The 19,921-nt window shown below is 41.6% G+C and overlaps 1 protein-coding gene across 1 annotated transcript in view; it reads right to left on the bottom strand.

Annotated features, from left to right (window-relative positions):
• usta (uronyl 2-sulfotransferase a) overlaps positions 1–19,921 on the bottom strand; it is a 61,994-nt gene that overhangs the window by 22,948 nt on the left and 19,125 nt on the right. The window lies entirely within an intron of this gene.

Below are 19,921 nucleotides of genomic sequence, written 5' to 3'. Positions count from 1 at the left end.
CCCACACCCCAACACAACAAAGTCTCTCTCATCCTACCACAGTCATCCAGAGAAAACAGCGTAGCTCTTCTGCAGTAAGTCATGAACAGAATTACAACCTCTTTATACAGTATATCGAACGCTGTGAAGCGGTTTTATGAGGGAACAATGGAGCTCTGTGCCTGCGTTTCAGCCCACTCTCCAAATCCAGGGCCTGGCTTCAGACAGTGGCCTTTTCTTTGGCTCCAGACACACAGAGACACATCACTTCCCATCACATTTACAACATTCAGGTGGTTCGCCCAGGAGAATGGGAGAAGACAAATTGGAGAGTGTGGGGGGAATAAAGCTATAAAGAGAGAAAATATTACATAAGAGCACAATCTCTCCTTGTGTCTGTGAAACGTGATCCAACACACAGATGAAAATAGCAAGAAATGATGCATGAACACACACATACGTTTATAACCAGCCAAAGTTTCCCACTTGGCACGCACTTAGAGATTTGATTGTACAGTATGCTTGTGCTGGAAGTGTATTGTATGACTTTGTAAGTACTGTTTATACTTTAGATAGTGGTGTATAAGCTTTGAGTAATTAGTCTTACGCTGAGATCCAATCTGCCTCTGTTTGGCTCTGTTACAATATCACACACACATGCACACACACACACACACACACACACCACAGTTACTGTACAGGACCTGCTTGGCTTCGAGTGTGTGTTGTGGCTCATTAATTCATCAGGCGCTGGATGTATAAATAATGACACAGCTGCACTATGCTCACCCTCAGGTGTTTTTTAGACTCTCTCTATCTTTGTCTCTCCTACGTGATTTTACACAGTTTTCCTGAGGAATGCAGAGGGAGGCGCGTGTTTGCAGCTCTCCTCTGAGGCATTTGAGGTCATGGCAGGGCGAAGATACGAGGGGAGAGGGGGACATCTCTGTTCCTTGCTCTGTCATCCATCATGGACCACCGCCCCCCACGACCTCCAACCCCTCCCCACCTCCCCGTGTGTGCTTCTCATTAGCGTTTTGGATAGAGGATTGGAACTAATTTTTTCCAGGGCATGAGGTTCGTAAAAGCAGACAGCTGCCCTCCACCCCCACCACCCACAGAGAGGAATATGAACTTAAAGAGCCACTGTGCAGTGCACTGTACTCATCGACCCCATTGTCCTCTGATCCACTGTTAGAAGTCAATGAGGAGGATGAGACTTTAATCATTTATAATTCCAAAACTGAACAAAACAGGAAACAGTATGAATCACTATGAAAATTATGTGAATCTTATGCTGTGGCCCTCACGGTCACCAGATATCAACCCAGTTGAACACCTACTGTATGCATGGATGGATTACTGAACTGGTCCGACGTAGTCCAGCACATATCCCATTAACAAATTAATTTGTGTAAAAAACCCAACCGATTAAACAAATGAGACATATTGTGTTAATTAGTGAGCTTTAGAGGTTCTGGTGGGTGGATTTTGAAACTTTTGGACATAGCCAGGCTAGCTTTCCCCCCATGCTTCCAGTCTTTGTACTAAGCCGAATTAGCTGGCTGCTTGCGGTAGCTTCATATTTAGCCTACAGTTGTGACAGTCGTATCAATCTCCTCATCTCGGCCTTCAACTCTACAAGAAAGTGAATAAGTGTATTTACCAAGATGTTGAACTTTTCCCTTAAATATGTTTGAAAGCAGAACAGCTGGTGGAGAGTTATGTCCTTGTGGGTCTGGAAAAAGGATTAAGACGGCCTCCATTCATCTCCAGCATGAATTAAATAGTTTCAACCAACAACAGAGCTTCAGTTCCTGCAAAACAAATGCGAACAATGTGCTCTGGTAGTCAGAAGGGGTGACTTTTGCATGTCTGTGCCCAGAGGCCCATTGGCTCATAATCTGTTCCTGCACCTATGGGAGAGTTTTGATTTTGGGAATATCTTTTGGGAGACTGGTGTTCAGTCTCTCCAGTAGAGTTCCAGAGACTTGTAAAATCTATGCCAAGGAGCACTGGAGCCGTTCTGGCGGCTTGTGGTGACCCATTTGTCACCAAACTTGTAATACACGGGTCACGAATGGTCAAGTGTAGTAATGGTTAGGTATGAGAGGGCAAAGGGCTCACTTAAGAAGTGAAGGAAGAATTCACAAATTAAAGAATTAAAGGAAGGTCAATGTCACCTTTGAACACATCCTCATGTTTATCGTAAGTGTGTGTGTGTGTGTGTGTGTGTGTGTGATTGAAGGAGAAACTAACTGGAGTGCGGGTATGCATAGGCATGTAGCTAAATGGTTAATTGGATTACTGTGTCACAAGATCCATGGACTCGCCGCTGGCTAAGAGCAGCTGCATAACCATTCCTAAGTACAATTATCTAATCAATACTGCAAGATGGACAACAAAAATCAGTAGTGGTTTTAAGTTTTAATCAGCAAATTCTAAAACAGTCTATATATTACCCAGAGAAGTCTTAAAGCACATATGAAGCAGACTGGGGGTTTGCTATAGACAATCTGTGCCATTTAAGGATGGCACATTTGGATATTACTTCCACCCACAATAGATTTTCAAAGGAGTTCAAAGGAGAAGAAAAACTGTGTAGCAAATAATAGCTTATGATCTGCACAACAAGACGTCTCCACAAATCAACACATTTTATTGGTTTCTGAACAACATATGCGGGCAATACAAGTTAAAAGCGAATACTGTACATCTTCAAGCTGTAATATTAAGCAATGTGATTTATATGGCGGAACGAAATGTGAAAGCCATAGATGTTATTTTCTGCATGAACCAAAAACCCAACAGGATCTAATTACTGTGAATCTAGTGAAGGAACCCATAGCTTCTTTTTCCCACAGATTTTGGGACAACAAACTAAAGCTCCACTCACACCACAACAAGCTACTACCAAACATCTATATTCTATATGTGCACACTAACTATGAACCTTGTAACACTGAACCACATCCAATTAAACCTTAGAACACGACATGATACAGAAAAAAACAAAACAAACAAGGCCTGCCGCTACCCCTGTCCAGGAAGTTGTTAAAGCAAATTACCTACATCCATTAGTCATCTCATTAGCTGAGCTGATTTTCTTTCTCCAGTGAAAAAATGAGTAATTTGTTTGTTGCTATTTCAGAAAGTCGACTTGCAACAACCTGTACAGCTGCGTCAGTCTCATTCAAGCTCGTCACTATTTTCGTGGGAATTTTTCTGTCGCTATATTTCCGGCTCTGGCACAAGAAGATGACAGTGCCATTGTTAATCCCGCCCACAAAGCTCTGATTAGCTTGGTTGTTTTTCCAACCAGGGAAATGAGCACAACGACAAACCTATTTGAATTACTGAAAAAAATCAAGACGTGGAAAGGTCTGGAATCAGGAATGTGATGTTGTGATGATGAAAAGAGTGCAAACGTCTGTTTTTGATATACACAACATATTCTTTAGCATTGAGAAAACATAGCATGGGTCTATAAGGAATGCATTTTATCAATACCGAAAAAAGGTGGATAATATTTCCTGATAAAGTTCATTTCAAACCAAAGAAAACTGACAAGTACTTCAGGCTCTGGAATTTTCCCTTTGGTGTTGGCCTGCTTCAGGAATGCTACAGTAAGTTTGGGAATTTCATAAACATGTATTTACGGCATAGACCATTTCATTTGCTTTGTGAAATTGGCGACCTAGCTAAGTAGAGCTTAGGAAAGAACACATCCCAGAATAGGCCGAGGTGGGAGCGGAAAACCACACAGGAATGGCTGTTGAGAATATGGCCAAGAGGATAGACGCAGTGTCGACGTTGAGGGGCCTTCGCTTCGCCGTGGGACACGACTCAAAGCAAAGATGGAAGGTTACAAAGCTGCTGCCATGGAATGTTCTACAAGTATGTGAAACCAGATTACAGGTTATACAGACTGTGAAGACTAAACTTTCTCATCCTTAACCACATCCTGCTGTAGCTTCTGTTTCTACCACAGACGAAAATGAGAGAATGAAAGGTGTATGCTTCCTTCAAGTCCCCTCTGACTTTGTTAGGGGGGGTATAGAGCATAGTTGTTAAATGAAACACAGACAGAGTGGAGAAAGAAGGAAGTGTGAGAGTTTGGATAGATAGACAGATAGATATCTCATGACAGTCTGCACTGCAGTCGCAAATTACATAACTTCTGCCTGATCCAGCTGTGCAAAACACACCCAGTTAAACTTAGACACATGTCTATGGTTACAGCCCTTACTAAACATTTGTGCCATAATACAGAGCATGTACAAACAAAGCCAGTGTGTACGGGTTACATACATGCTTTTCTGTGTGTGTTTGTCTCTGAAATGTGTGTGTGTGTGGTCACCCAACCCTTTGATTTGGAGCGTGGGAGTGGCCCTTCATTAAGACCCATAGCTCGACCCATCTACCTAATTACAGAAGGGAGTTAAGCTAAGGGTCAGGGTCTCCACCCACTACGCCCTGCTCCACATCACCTCTCAGTCATTCGAGAAACAACAATGGTCAGATGGCTTTGTGATATAAATATAAACGCTGTGCCACTGCTATGTTATTGCAGGTGCCCAAATGCCAAAACCTGGTAGGGAGCAATAATTTGTGGACTTATTGCTCCCCTAAAATTTGGGTTACTGAAATGGAGTAGGAGGACTGTCAGAACATACACAGATGCATACAGATGTGTAGTGGTTGGGAGACTTCAGGATGACTGTCAGCATGTCATTTGTGGACACCAGTGGCTGCCAGCGTGTATCCTGCACGACAGGCACGTACCACTAAACTGATGACCAGGCAAAGCCGTGCAAGGAAAAGAAAAAAAGCTTCTGTTAAGAAAAGGGGAAACAGGATATATAATTTATAAGAAAGTCATCTGTGTGAATGGTTATATTGTATTGTTTTAAGAATAGTCAAGGGGATGAACTAGTGTTGTATTTGACAAAGATGCCATATGACAACCCATAGCATTCATAACTGACACACTTCAAAGTAATGAACAAATTTGAATCAAATCTTGCATGTTTTGTCAGATAGCGGTTGATCAGTATTTAGCCACCACTGCATTTCAAAATGTATGTTGAAAATAATGCACTTTGAACTGTCACTCTCAAACTACCATCAGTAGATTTCACAAAGTTACTTTTTCTACGGGACCCCGGCTGAGTCATTCGATGTCCCAAAATTGGAAGAGGCAGTCGATGAGTCGGAATGAAGCCAAGCTAAGTGTATAAAATCAAGTGAGGCAGTTTGAGCATGCAGAGTAACCAGATCAGGAGTAGTGGAGCATCACCTGCTTAAAACCCAAAGGCCATGGTGCAGCAGGATTCCTGAATTTAAAGTTTAAGGGGAAAGAGGATTTCAATCACTTCCAGAATCAAACTTCAGAGCACAGAGCAGGGACTGCTCTCCAGGTACATGTTACGGGGTGTTTTTGCAGTGTAATCAATTTATTTTATGGGAGTAAAGTACATGGAGTTTTGCTCTTGGGGGGCACTGTGATTTCACCTTTTTCTCTGCACTGATTTCTACTCAAAAACAGGGGTGAATCTTGACCTCGTGCGACCCTACTCTATCTGGCAGGCTGTCACCGAGTCTGTGAGCACTGACTGCCTCTGTAAATCAGGTAGCTTTGAAATGAAGAAATGAACCATGAAGTAGAAAATCGGGCAAACAGTTCAAACCCTAATAGATGTCTGAAGCCGCACAGTCGAAGTAGGAGAAGTAATCACTCATCAGCAGTGATGCAAAAAGCTCTTTCTTCAATGCGATATGCTGTGGGCGACCATGTCTATAGTGCCACATTAATGAGAAAGAATCACATGTCAGAAGCTGAAAATATTGTTATTCACAGGATGTGATGCTGGCAGGGTTTCCAGTGAACTGCATGTTACGCTAATTCTAGACGAGTCACTTCCCCGTCAGAGAGCACCGGAGTGCCTGTGTAGTTTGTACATACCTCGTCTCGGCTTGTGGACATGTGGGCATGACACCAGCTGACTCGCTAGCCTGTCCTTATGGATAAAGAGCCCGCCGGTGGCCATTTTGCCTGACCAGTGATTTTTCCCACACACCCCTACAAAAGAAGTCAAATGGAGGGGGCCTTACTTAGTCTTACTTTTAGATTGATGAAGAAAATTGAATAATAAACAACAATATCCACTGGGGCAGGGGGAAATTTCACATATAAAAATGCTAGTTGATGTGTTAAAAAATAGCTAAAGATGCTAAGGAAAGAAGGTTAAAAAAAATAATTCAAAGCATGGTAGCGTGTTGAATGACCAACATATGTTACGTTTTGGATAATACTGCACATTATCTTGTCAGCAACACACTAAAAGATAGAAAATGTTTTTCGAGTCAAAGTAAAAAACACCAAAATTCCATGTAATTTCTGAATATTTTAGGATATAAATAATGGTAGACCCTTGTACGACAACAATAGCAGCAGCAGCAGCAGTTAAACTTCAGTTTAACTCATTAAAACTAGCCACAACTGGGCAAAAACTGGGCCCCTGTTGCTTTGCATCAGCTCTTTACTCACAACACACGCCAGATGTGGAAATGCATCGTGCATAAATGGCTGGGACCCACAGCTATGCACAATCCCAACTGGTGACATCTGGGCCATACGCAAGTGGAACTGGAATGAAAACTGGACGGTTTTGGAGAATAAATTAAGTTGTTGTTTTGTTGTGAGATGTTGCAGAATTAGCAAAAGCAAGATGTTTTCTCTCCATAAATACACATTATTATGTCTGTCATCTTGCTCAGCCAAGTCTTTTTATGAATATGAAATGGTTGTCCAATTAGCTTTGACTATGGCTGAGTATGACCTGAAATCATGCAGTAAATTCATCTTACTCAACACTGTAACTGTGAATTTGTAGTTTTGTTGCCTTTAAAAACAGAACTTTTGTATGTGCATTGGTATGGAGTATAAATCTTATTACAATACATGTTAATTACAACAGGTGGACTTAGCATATGAATTAAAGCTATATTAAAATACCTAAAATTAAAAAACACAATTATTTAGTTTTTTATACCAGTGTTTTTTCGCAATATCTTGACTGGGAGCTTTTCCTGTAATAGTCTTTAAATGTACCATTGGCTCTGCTGCAGAAGGCTCTGCCTGAGTGAGAGAAGCTAGAAAAACACCCTGATTTAATTGTTTGTTTACAATACAGCTCCCTTGGCCCCGAGCCTCAACCAAGCTAAATCAGTTTTTGAAAGAATCTAAGTTTTTCTTTTTTTTTCAGCACAAACTTGTTTATGACTCTGAAGCCTGCCCCTGTGTAACTCCCTTCTCTGACAATGGTCCTCATGGTTTATGCAGTACCCAGTGCTGACCAAAAAACTGACTGTGAAATGTGACAACTATCTGATATGAACATTCACCTTTTTCATCACCAGCTGAAGCAGAATATTCAAAACCCTCCTGTATGTGTTGAGATCTAACTGTTAACAATCAGCAAGACAAAGGCAGAGGAATTGGAAAGACAAAAAAGGAACATAATGTGATATTACAACTGCTTTCATCATGGTATTGTCGGCTGAAAACAGACAACAGCCGGTTGTAGGAACTCTAAACAATCTACACCCTTGTTCTAGGATTCGGTGGGGATGCTGCTGAGTCACAAATGAGGCAAGCCATAGATAAATCTGGAAAAACACAAAGAGCTGGGTGCGCACTCATGCCCAGCTGCACAATCATCACCAAACCAGATATTTTAAGACTGTTGGTGAACCAAATCTTTTTGTTGGCCTGTCACGATGTTAGCCATGAAGGGTTCTTTTTCTGCCTCCACTGTCAACAAACTAAAAAGCAGCCGTTATGAACAAAAAAATAAAACTGTTCATGAGTCTTAGTCTTAAACCTGCAGGATTTCTCTCACTGTGAGTGATCGGCTATCTGCTTGCTTTAGGTTTCATGCTTGGATGTGCATGTAGCCACTGAGAAAGCCTAGAATCTGGAAGACCTGCAATGTGCTCTATCACAGTTGCACAGAGCAGCAAGCTTTAACCCCACAGCCAAGGACACTCATATGAAACACGCACACACACGTGAATCACATCTGTGAGGAGCCTGAATGAGGCTACAAAATAGTGAATCAGAACTTAGCTTTCTTGAGAAATGTCTACATGTGTAATATGAAACTGGAGCCAGGAGACAGTTGGCTTAGCTTAGCATACAGACTAGCAACAGGGAACTGCTAGAAAAAAAAAATCAGCCTACTCTGAAGATTGAATTTATAGTGCTGGTAGGCAGACTTTAGCATGAGACATAAACATGAGAGTGGTATTGATTTTCTCATCTAACTCTTGACAAGAAAGTAAGTGGATTTCCCAAAATGTCAAACTATTCTCTTAACCAGTTATCTTCTCTGTCTTCTTGTGGTTTCTTAAAAAAAAAAAGAAAACAGCATATATGCCTGCAGACAAAGGTTCATGCACACATGCAGAACGTCTGTGGTGTGCTATGTAAATCACCTGCTGCCCTGCGCCCTGTGGGACCCTGTGTGGGGGTGTGGGTGAAGTTCTGGACGGAATGGGGGCAATGGAGTGAGGAGGGAAGACAAAAAGTACCACATGAAGGAGGGGTCAGAGAGATCTAGTGAATTACTATAGAGGACCAGAATTCCTCTGGGTTTGTCATGTGACAGAAGAAACAGATTCAGGAAAAGCAGCTGCTGTAGTCTACAGCACAGTGAGGAAATGAAAAGAAAGAAAGTCAGGGGGGAGAGACAGAGAGGGGAAGAGTGAGAGACAGCGAGAGGAAAACAGGAACAAATTTTTTATCAAATCAGTTTGCGAGCCCTCTGCGGAGGTCAGAGAAGAAGATGAATAGCGCTATCTGGCAGCTAGAACTTCCTCATTGGCTTGAAATCCCTTCAACTGAGAAAAACATAATGATTCCACCAGGAAGCACAGATTCATGCACACACAGATGTAGATACAGTACTGTATATCCAGCCCATGCACTGGCATACACACAAGTAAGTGTTGCTGTCTAATGATATCTAATGTAATTATTTGTGAAATGTAATGAAAATTAGGAACACACACAGAACACAAAACAATGCTTAATGGCTGTAATGATAAAGCAGTATACTGCCTATGGGATTTTATTGCTTCCTGACAGGAAGTGTTGGCTCGGGGACTCAACCAGCTGTGAGAAAGACCCTTGTTTTATGGGTGATGGCAGGAGATACATGCATTCCTCTGTACATTGTTATAAGCTATGACAGAACTTTAATCGTAAGAATGTGTGTGTCTATGTGTGTACGTGTCAACCATGTGTGAGTCAAACATTCCCAAGCTGAAGAGCTATTGATTACAATGCCTCATGGCTGAGATCTAGCATCTAATCTCTGTCTGTCTCTGCAGCAGCAGCAGCGGTCCTTATCAGAGTTTGCTCACCGGCGAGCACGGCAGGGACGGTGGTGCTGCAGCTCGGCTCTGCAGAACAAACAGACTGCATAAAGAGAGCCTGTGTGGTGCTAAGTCTCACACTTGAGTGAGGGACAGAAGAGAGGAGGAGGAGGAGGAGGAGGAGAGAGAGGGAAGAGAAAAATAAAGGTTTGTGAGAGCAGATGATAAAGGACAGAAGCAGACAGAGGAGCGATGCTCCGTGAAATGATGGAATGAGAGACTTACAGTCCCAAAAAAAAAGTTGTAATAGCTTTTTGGATAGCCTTGTCAAAACTGAGACCATGTCATAAAATATTTTCCACAGGGGGAAAGAAGTGAGAACTCCACACAATGTGCGACTGTGGTCCTCTGAAGCGTGCTACTTTTCTCATGGGCCCCAACAATAGACCTTTATAGGACTGTTACACTGTTCTGTTTGACACAGAGAGGTGAGATTTCAGCACAGAGATGATCCATTCGAGACATACAGCATAACACACAGAGTTCAAGCACTATAACTGGCTGTCAATTAACAAGACATATGAGCAATGCAAAGGATTCTTTTGGTATTAATATCTATCTTAGAATATATTCTGCAGTATGTTCCAATGCAAAAGTCAATTTTTCTCTTTTACACCATTAGATAATAAAGGAATTCACACACTGGCATACTGGGGCATAAAAAAAACAAAAAATCTGAAATCTGAAAGTAATCTAGTAGTATTTGAGCCACAGTCTATATAACAAAAACATCATCATCATCATCATCATCATTTGGGCAACAATTCCTATTCAAAAGTCCTATTCACTGCGGAAATAGTAAATACTAGTTGGTCAAATAAAATATAACTCAGCCTCTATGACAGTAAAAATAGATGTGCAGCAGCGCATAAAGTGGAGGAAAAAAAACATAAAACAAAGTAGGAAAGCTGCCTCCACAATAAACTCCAAACATAAAGCAATGGAAAATTCATAAATAGACATATTCACCTTAAACTGACAGAAACAGTCAAATACAATCAGGTGCCAGAGTCAGAAATGTTTCTACTCACTGCTGACAGGAAATCAGAGCAGGAGCAAGGCCAACGTGAGTCAAAGGTTCTTCGTGCCCAAATGCCAGGAAGTTTTCCACAAATGTTCAATAGCTAATGTATTTAAATGAGATAATTGCTTTACTTTAATTCACCTAATACATCATAATTATAATCATATTTGGGTAATATTTTTCTTACCTAATTACTACTTTGGAAGAATTACACTCTTCCAAACCATGACGCTCAACCATCGACTGTTTTCCATACACAGCAGTGCTGCGCAGATGCAGTCTATTTGCCAGTGTGCTCATGCTTGTATGTGTGTTTCTGCGACAATTTATAATGTGCATTCAGAAAAGCCTTTAAAATATCTGTATGTGCATGCATATAATGCTTATAGTATCAGTACTCTGGTGCATGTATGTGATGTGTGTCTTTGAGCATGTATGTGCTTTCACATGTATAACCAGAGTCTGTGAAACCCCAAATCTCTCACTAATTACACAGTGGATGGTGGCAGATCCCTGGCCTCCCTGCCTGCATCATCTGTTACATAAATATTCATTTGACAGAAACTGCTGTTAGGCTCCATCTTGGTCTGCAGTGCTGGTCAGTGCCAGGTTAAACCGCTGCTGGACCGGGGCGCTGCCACTCCCTTGTTTTGTGCTTGGTTCTTTCAGGATGTGTGTGCAGATGTGTGAAAAACGTGAATGTGAAATGTAATGCACAGTGTGTATGTGTGTGTGTGTGTGTGTGGGGGGGGGGGGGCAACATTAGAAAGGCAGACAGAAAAAGGTTTGCATTTGTGTGTGCATGTAAGAAGAACTGCGTGTGTGTGTGTGAGTGTGAGTGAGTGTGAAAGTGTGCAAGGACGTTTTACAGCGCCTGTTACCAAGCCACAGGATGTGCGTCTGCAGCAGACCACCTTGTACCCCATGACATCATCATGCCTCCTGAAACACCATACACACACATGTGCGTGCACACACACACTTCCTCACACATTATTTTTTTCCTACCCTCATCAGGTGCCAAATGAAGTGCATTTGCCATGTGTTGAGCACATGTCTGTGACGGTGATCTATACCAGCGAAGACCAAGAGAACTTTAACAAACTTTCTGAGTAACAGTTGAGGTTTTCACGTACCATGCTTGCATAATAGTAATAATCAAAAACAAGTTTACCATCTATACTGCAAAGCAACTGCCAAGCAAAGCAAGTGGACAATCTAAACGGAGTGACAATGTTTGAATAGTTTGGTGATAATACAGTGACAGGCGTTTGGCACTTCGCTGGACCACAGTGGCCAGAAAGAGAGCAAAGAGCAACAACCGAGCAATAAACAACAGATGGCAGCTCGCACTTCCAAGAACAGCAGAGTATTTATAGAGGAGGCCATTGAAACAGGCTGCATACTGCAATAACAATCAGGGCATTTTAATATCAATCCACCATCATGAATGAAATTTAAAGGGACAATCTGAAGGCATCAATACTGTTAATAGTAATAAAAATCACATCCAAATATATAAAACTACAAGATGAGCGGGAAAGGAACAGCTTTGCTTTTAGAACCAGATGTAATGTAGGATGTGAAGAGACTTGATTGAGGACATAAAAGTAGTATGTCTAATTGAATTAGGACTTGAAGGTTGGTTCATGCCCAGAGTGCATGTCGAGCAAAGGCAGTTGTAAACCCCCGACACATAAAAGCAGCCACCTGCTAGACCAAGTTATGTAGGTGTCTGACACAAAGTATATATTAAGGCAACTTACAGAGGCTAGTGTTCAAGATAAATACATACACATCATATTAGGTGTCCAACATAAACTGAAGTTCAGTCAACAGATTCATACAATCTGTGACATATATGTGTCATATAACAGTATAGAGCAGCTACATTCATACAAAAGATACATTCTTTTTTTGTCAAAAAGAGTACTTAATCTTCACTGACACCAGCATTAATAATCAAATACTTCTGTGTCATTTGTTTTGACACAGCACATGCACAGGAAGCCTCTGAGCATGACTACATTTTGGCCATTTCTCCTTCGCCCAGTCCTGTGCCTTTTTGTCTCTGGCATCGAAACCCAAACCACAAGCTCTACAGGAGAAGCAATGAAGAAATATACACCTATTATGGGTCATTAGGAACCTCATTTTCTTCATAAAGTGGGTTTCCTTACAGTACCAGTAGAGTGCCAAGTGTATTTCTTCCCTGTTTCTGTTTTCAGAGGCAGAGGGAGGATTGAAGGTGCTAAGTCTCCCTCTGCCTCTGCCGTGTTAAGGCAGGGTTACATAGTATACCACATCTTGGTTAGAGGCAGCACACTGAAACCCTGTACTGTACTCTCCCAACAGGCACCCTGCTGAGCCCGAAGTACACACTCTTTCACTCTCACACACACACACACATATAGCTACTGTACACATGCATGCGAGGCAGAGGCAAACAAACACAGCATCCAAACGCCGGCACTGTTGATTCATGCTAATACGGGCTGGTGGAGCTCCACGGCGTTAAGGTGAGGGAAACTCTCTCACCCCTGACTGGCCTCTCGGAAACGTGGGCACGGCTTCAAATTCAGGCCAAACACTAGCTCACAGAGCGCGCCGCGGCAAGAAATAACTAGCTTTCATTCATAAACACCATCTCACGGTCAGCTCATTGTCATTTGAGGGCAGTTATGATGATTAACTCTCAATCACAGTCAGGCAGTCTAGCTTTGAATGGACAGCATTCATTCATGGACTGTGACTGGCATGCATTAATGTAGTTTTGGCATTTTTTTAAATAGAAGGTGTGAAAAATGAATGCTGTACTGAATATTGAGATATACAGTAAAACTAGAGAAGAGTGAAAAAAACCAAATGCCAGAATATAAACTGCATACTGTATCCACACCCAATTTTAAACTTGGTTACATTTAAAACCTCAATATGTTACTGACGTCAGCACTGCTCATGCATTTGTCCAACTGTATTTGTGGTCACTCGTGGTCATTTCTGTCCATATGCTGCTGCTCACAGTTCACAAAGTTCACAAACTCAGACAGTCTGCACTGGCCTGTAATCAATGTGTCACGTTGCTTTTAGCTCTGCCTATAAATATACAAGCAGAAATCTGTTTAAGGCTCTAGTCTGCATTGTCAGAGGGATTAAAGAAAAGGACGAGACAAAGATAAAGAGGGAGAGGAGAGATAAAGGAAGTCAAAAAGTGAAGGACATCTGGCTAATGAGGAAACAATGCAGAGGACAGTCTAACTTCCACCTGTTTTCCTAAGATGCATTTAATATTCCAAATGCATAGACGTCAACCAGAACACACACACTCCTCGAAAGCCTGGTTTGAGTCGTGTGGCTTTCCATCTCGGTGGGGCCGGGACGCAGCCGGGAAAACTGGGAGTTGTTTTGTGGGAAGAATAATCCACATGGGCCCAGTTTCTGCTGGTCCCTCAACCCCTTTATTTAGACCAACCCACTGGGATCCTTTACTCTTATAAATAGACAGGCAGCAACTCGTACACCACCGTCTATTTTAACACATGTTACTGACACATACGTGACTGAGCGATGTGTGTCTCTCCATTAATGAATAACGGTAGTGATGTGAAGAATCAGTGGTGCAGAGTAACTGAGTACATTTCCTTATTGTATTTAAGTATAATCTTTTTTTTCCATTTAAAGTTACTTCATACAAATACTCCTACTACTATTACCTTCCAGAGGGCAATACTGTACTTTTTACTCCACTACATTTATCTGACAGCTATAGTTATTATACTTTGCAGATTAAGATTTTACTTACAAAACATGTAATCATTTTATAAATGATAATAAATTGTTATAGATAATAATTAAAAAGTAGCTCCACCTCAACCTACAGCAATAAAATGCCGCTTACACATTTATGTACAAGTAATATTAAATATACAGTATATTCTAATGTCTATAGTACATTTTGCAGATAACATTTGTTTAAACAAATTTTTTATGCAGGACATTTACTTGTAATGGAGTATTTTTGCTTTGTCTTATTGCCACTTTTACTACTGTAATGGATCTGAATACTACCTTCAAATCTGTGGCAAGTTAAAGAAAAAATACATATTTTGATAATATTTGCAACATGATTGTTTTCTCTTTACATATTATAAGGATGTGACTGTTAATTGAGCAATTGTTTAAACTGAGCTTAATTTATGTTTTGTGAAGTAAATATAACGTAAAATAATATAGTGTAAAATGAACAATGGCTCACTTTCTCATTATCATGTCCACATGCTGATCTAAGAAATGAATTGCGGCCATTCTAGTTCACTGGCATGATTTCAGCGCTGGATTCTTTTGTTTAACTACACTAACAGGAAAACCAGGCATATAATTACGACATGTTGTGCATCATAACGCCAGAAATAAACAAAATGTACTTGCTCCTGGTGTTTTTTCTGAAAGTTTTGTATGTTTACTACTCACTAAAGCGCACTGGGCTGCCTTCTGTGAGCACAGGCTCCAGCTAAGCGTGGCCTTGAAGATCGAGCCTCTCTTTAATTTAGCAATGTGGGCTAGGCTACGCTAGCTAGTGGTCAGTGGTTCGCTTCAGCCCTTCAGAGACACCTCATTAGAACAGAGCGGCTAATTATAGACCGACACTAAGCTACATGCTAGAGCCACGGCGCATAACAACCTGTTATAAAACACATTTGATGAAACATTTTTACTGTCGAGGGCAGAGGCTCAAAGACACTTGCATAAGGAAGATGGATGATGATGGTTTCCAATTGTGTGGTCAGCTGCCCTACAGAGACTGTTTCTGAAAGCGACTATGAAGAGCAGAGGCAGTTAAAAAGGACAAAGAAAATGAAAAATAAACAGACTGGCTGACGGAAATGGACAGTTGTTTAATGTTTGCTGATAATCATCAAAGGCTGTGATCTCAATATTACAACAAATCTTTTATCTCTTCTTCTACTGTATTTTGAGATACTATGAGTTGCCCAAAGCAAATGGCACGAACAGACATACACAAAAGTTTAATCTTTTCTCTCAGACAGCGAAACAGCATGGACTGCACATAGTTTTCATACCAAAAGCAGCATATAGCAGCACCTAGACACAAATATAAGAATGTGCACACTTGGAATCACTGACATGGTGATACTTGTTTACACATTGGTCTCTCTCTCTCACAGATAAAACATGCATAACCGACAACATATGCACATGAATGGGCACGCGAATGGGTGGAAGATACAGGAGAGCTCAGAGAGACAGTGGTTTTGAAATCCTGTGGTTGAGTATGTAATGGAACTGCATGTAGTGATTAGAGACACAAACGTTCCAGCTGGCAATACCACACAGCCAACGCACCCAGTGGCATGGCTCTGTGTGTGTGTGTGTGTGTGTGTGTGTGTGTGTGTGTGTGTTTGTGTCATTCACGTCCACTGCAGTGCGCAGGACAACACAGAGGCCGCATCTGTTCGCTCAGAGTTTGCTGTCCAGGAAAGAATTTAAGTGGAAGTTTTTTGCAGACTTCCAGGAGAGGAAACGGGGGGGAGATACACGGCAGGAAGATGTAGAGGGAGAAAGTGGCAAAGGAACAGACAGGAATGGAAAAAAAGAAAGAGAGAGAGAGAGAGAGAGAGAAAGAGGGAGAGAGAAAAGGCTGGGTAAACAGTGCGGCAATTCTTGGGGTGAGAATTTGTGGTAAAGAATTAGAACAGCTTTCGGCAGAGTGATGGATGGATTTACAGGGCGGGCAGGTCCAACTGGCACAAATTCGGCCCAGTCCAAACCAGACTGGTGCAGCAGGAAGGTGCTGTTGGGCCAAGAGGCAGGCAAGTTGTTCTGGGCCAGGCAAGTGGAAACACTACACAACCAGGATCTGGGCCAGTGAACCAGGCCAGACAACTGATGGCTTTTCAAGGGGTGAAGCAACACTGTGTGTTTAAGAATAAGCCCCAAAGTATAGAGTTACCCATTTAACCTCAAGCTGGGTTTAGCTGAGGTCCTAACATGACCTCTGACCTCTTGTTAAAGTCTGAAGAGATGTTAGTGTACTGTGGCGGGTTACATTCCTGAACCTCTCTGGTCGCAAAGTAACCCAGGTGAAACGTTTAAATTTCAGTGCATCACTCTCTCTTCCGAACAAACTCACACTCTAGTCAAATGCAACCCATCACCCTCCAACCATGTAATCAACACCACTAACCACGCCCGCCGAATTCTCTGGTGAACCAATACCCTGCCGAGAATGAGGACTCAACCTCAGTCTTGACCAGGACAGGGAAAAGTTCTTGGAAGCTGGGCGTTTGTGTGTTTTTAAAGACTTTGTTAACTTTGGACTGTGTTGCTTTCACTCAAGATGTCTCTACAAAACATCTGGAAAAAATGTGGTTTCTGCGATAGACCAGAACCTTTGTACAGGCTTATGGTTGCAGCGTAGAACTGCAGAGCTACAGTACGTCTCAGCTGCGGCTCTAGCAGTAGGGGGGGTAAACATGAAGAAAAAAAAAGACTTGGATATTGAAGAGTTCATAAGTGCAACAGGTGATGGCAGGATGTGGATTTTAGCACTAACCCGCACTTTTTCTTTGGCGGGTATGATGTGCCGTCAGTCACATTTTGCACTCTTGTCTTCACATGAGAGACGGGTGTTGAGGGAAAAGTGCACGAGTGTAAAAAAAAGAGGGACGCTAAGAAAGACAGACAGAGAAGTGGTGGGAGACAAAGGTGGGTTTCAGAGAAGGAGAGCACATTTTGGGACGGAGGTGTGAGATTCAGCCGAGGTGAGGTTTACTTTCCACGGGGGACGACCACATTCCATCTGAACATTTCAAAAATGCTTTTTCTGGCCGTCCTCAGAGCCCCCCCCCCCCTTCTTTTGCCATCAATACATTAATCTGTCTCAGCCCAGACAAGAAGCTCTAGACCAATTAAATATCTAAATATCTTTACTCTCTCAGGATAGTATTCCACCTGTCGCAAGCAGGCACAGGAAGAGTCACTACTGATAATCGTATTAAGATGTCATGTCTTTTGTGATGTCAGCAGAGTTTGTGGAGTTTCCTCAGTCTAAAAGTTATTAAAAGAGAAGGAAAATTGGCATTAATCTATATCCGATTTGACTAAGAGGGCTCTTTAAAACTGAGATTATGGATCGCATTATAGAATATTGGCAGCAGAGTACACACTTTTTCAGATTCACATCCAAACCCTGTCAGCATTAACATATTGCACTGTCTCTGGTGTCAGCAAGCAATAAAATGATAATAATAACTATAAGTCAGCTGTATCTCACCTAAAGGATGCTAAAGCCTTTAGTGAACATGAGACAACAGCCTGAAGAAGACAGGTGCTACTTCAGGCTGTTGTCTCAGTCACAGAGCTACGACTTTCTGACTGACAGGCCAGAAATAAAGGCCTGTTGCATAAGGCTTTGTTTGGACGGGGGAGTGGGGGGGTTAGAAGACATCGTTCTAGCTTTTCTCTTTATTTAGCTTGGTCTTCAGATATGTGGAGTGGCTCTGTAAAAACCTTCTTTCTCTAAACAAAAATAAATGCATTCTCTCTAGCTTGTGTGAAGAGTGTTTCTTGTGAAATACCTGAAGTTAGAATGTAAAGCACAGCTCTTGGACTAAACAAAGGGAAAAGTTGTAGTGCAATTAAATGAAAAAGGGAATGTAGAAAGTAATTTCTTGCAGCAGTGGCATATCATCAATGAAACAATTCAACCTTTTATGTAAGCTGAGCAGCAGCTGAAAGAACATGAATGTGAGTGTTTGTGTGTGTTGATGGAAGCATTATTTTATCACTATTTCCTTAATCTGAGTCCAATTATGTTTCATTGGAGACCAACTAGGAGCTTTTAAATGCATCTAACTGTGGATATACAGTATATGCATGCACTCGCACACAAATAAGTGCAAGCAATACACACATTTAAGGGGTCTTTAAAGTTTTATGTCGGGGCTTTTGGAGAAAAAAGGGCTGTGCAGAGCAGATGAAAGACCCCCCAAAATCATAAAGGCTGAAGGCTAAAGAAAATGATAATGTGTGTTGTGATATCGTTTTACAAAAAGGCAACTTCTGATGTCTTTGGGAAAACCCACACCTGACATTGCCCTAAGGCATCAGTCATGGTGTCTGGAAAAGTAACATTTGACAACTGTTGGGATTATCTGAGGAACCTGTTGACTTCTACAACTGAAAACAAGGGAAGAGCTAGTATTTAATGAATAAAGACATCTTATCCTGATCACTGAATGCATCCAAAATAAGACATTACTTTTACAAGTTACAACAAATGCACACAGAGTTTGATTTAGTAATCAAATCAAATCACTGGCACATTTCTAGACTGTATGACCTAAGAATTGCTTGACAACAAAAAGGTCGAATGAACGGTACAGTGCAGTTTATAGACATTGTTACTATCAATATATTCACAGCCATATCAAAAATATTGCTTTAAGGAGCTCTGATATATACTGATATATGAAATTACTTTTGCAAATATCCTCAGTTTCTAGAAAACAACAGAAAAACTGGCTTTCTCATTCATCTCAGCTGAAACCAAAAAGGGAATAGGCTATATAAAACTTTAAAGTGCAAGGCAATACATTTCCCCAAACCAGCACGTGGTGGTTTTAACAACATGGGCTGGGCATTGCCACTCTATCTGCCCTGCTGTATATTTAAAGCGGCTATTTTAAACCACTATATATTTTTTCATTGCCATGAAATAAGGGTAGTAGGCAGAGCTGTGGTAAACTCACTCCGAATAAAGATAGGCAGAGTTCCTTGAACAAGGTATGTCACTGACCACCGAGCAAGATGTTTCCTCTTAACAAGTCCCATAACAACCAATTACTTGCCTTTGGGCTATGTGTTTGCCACCCTGCACTTTGAGGAGAAAGTCAGAATCCAGTTGTTGAATCAAATTAGAAAATAATTGCTTGACTTCAGTGACCACACAGACCTGCTGTTTGATGACAAGTGTATATGTGGCCAATGGAACGGAAACAAGAGCTCAACAAGTTGGGTGTTCTGTGGCAATAAACAGAGGAATGTGGAGTGCTTTGACACTTGCCAAAGTAAGCAAAGAAACTTCCCAAATAGGCTAACAACACCAGGGCACAGAGATATGAGGAAGGGCAAAGCTGATCCACTAATCGCTCACAAAGCGGCCTGCAATTATTCTGTTTCTAATTCTGTCAGGAAAAGGACCTGGACTCAGATTAGAGATCTCGTCTGTAAAGGAGGGCATTCAGTTTACATGTTGTAAGTGGACACCTAATTTTCTCAAAGGACCTCTATTTATCCTGGCACTGATCTTTTAAATTATGGGATATACGTAGTAGTTGCCTTCTTATAAGCATCAGCCAGGGTACCACCCAGTGGCTGCAGGCCCCGAGCCACCCACCCGTTCATGCACCACCACAGGAGCTAACATAAAAGTCACTGCAACCAGCCATCATCAGT

This window comes from Enoplosus armatus, chromosome 19, assembly GCF_043641665.1.
Source record: "Enoplosus armatus isolate fEnoArm2 chromosome 19, fEnoArm2.hap1, whole genome shotgun sequence".
Taxonomy (NCBI): Eukaryota; Metazoa; Chordata; class Actinopteri; order Centrarchiformes; family Enoplosidae; genus Enoplosus; species Enoplosus armatus.
This window is presented reverse-complemented; position numbering and strand designations above follow the sequence as displayed.